The sequence below is a fragment of the Microtus ochrogaster genome, chromosome 5 (assembly GCF_000317375.1).
Source record: "Microtus ochrogaster isolate Prairie Vole_2 chromosome 5, MicOch1.0, whole genome shotgun sequence".
Taxonomy (NCBI): Eukaryota; Metazoa; Chordata; class Mammalia; order Rodentia; family Cricetidae; genus Microtus; species Microtus ochrogaster.
The window spans coordinates 68,206,454-68,207,675 of record NC_022012.1 but is presented as its reverse complement, the minus strand read 5'-3'; the positions used below and the strand labels follow the sequence as shown (position 1 = coordinate 68,207,675).

General features: G+C 46.2%; 1 protein-coding gene across 1 annotated transcript in view; it reads left to right on the top strand.

Annotated features, from left to right (window-relative positions):
- Positions 1-1,012, top strand: part of Aldh1a2 (aldehyde dehydrogenase 1 family member A2) — a 75,630-nt gene extending 74,618 nt beyond the window's left edge. The window contains exon 14 of the mRNA XM_005347659.3: positions 402-1,012. The gene's annotated coding sequence lies outside the window, so the exon portion shown is untranslated. The remainder of the gene's footprint in view (positions 1-401) is intronic.
- The last annotated feature ends 210 nt before the right edge of the window (positions 1,013-1,222 follow it).

The window sequence follows — 1,222 nt, the reverse complement described above, 5'->3', positions numbered from 1 at the left end:
GTGTGTGTGTGTGTGTGTGTGTGTGTGTGTGTCTGTATGTGAAATCTTGATTATTCTGGAATAGAGCAAGGACCACAGCCCATGTTTCCATTGATGAATGAGGTATTTTCCAAAGCTGATCTTAAGACTAACTGAAACAGTCTAGGTAGACTCAGGAAGCTAGCAATGCCAGAGGCCTTGGAAGAATGACTGTTTCCAAGGCCAGCTGGCAAGTCTGGAGAAGTGAGTTATTGCTAGAGTCAGGACCACAGCCTCTTCTGCATCCTCATGCCCACTGTACCAGTACCGGCTACTCCAATGCTGTCTGGTTTGGCCCACGGTGCTATGACACCTGCCTGGAATCTGCTATCAATGCATTTAAAGATGAGGCCCAGCTTGATGATGCCCTTCTCTATTTGCAGAGCACCAGTATGCCAAGACTGCCACGTCCCACCAGGCCTCATCTGTCATGCCCTGTGGCCCGCTCGTCCACACACAACTAGTGAGCTTCAGCCTTCAGGGGGGAGGTGTGAAGCAAGCCTGACTCTCCTTCCTCCCCACCCCTCTATTCCCTCTGCCTTCCAGTGAACCTCATTTGGTGTGGGCAGCGCTGGCTTCCTTCCCTTCTCTCCCCAGCTGCCAAATTGAAGCCAGTCTCTAACCTGGGTGAACAACATTTATTTAAAAATGCCAAATATAACCTAGGTGTAGAATATGGGCACCTATCTATAGCCTTCTCTATTTAACAGTTTTCCACTTTCTAACAAACCAGTTTTCAGTTTTCTATTTATAACCTGTCTGTCTACATACTTTCAAGCAAGTTCTCCTTCCCGTTACTGACGAACGACAATGTGCTCAGCAGACAGAGCCCTGACATGCGCCCTGCTCTTCCTGCAGCGCACCCACGTGAACACACCATTAACCAGCTAGTTCCCTTCAAACCACAGTGTAGAATGTGAAAATGAAGATTTATGACTTTTAATTTACTTCAAAAGAAACCTCTGTGCTAGCAATAAAGCATTTATATTGTGTATACCTTGGGACTGTTTGTGTTTGTGAGTCTGTCCCACTGAGCCCATTTTTGTCTTTCCTTCTTAGCCGGGATTTTTGGCGGGGGCGTACTCTTACGTGACTGAGCCGAAGTCTGGGAGGGTATTTTATAGAATACATTAAGGTTAAACAAACAAACTTGTGCTCTCACACTATTTAAAACTTGTGTGTTTACAGTTTTCTGTGGCACATA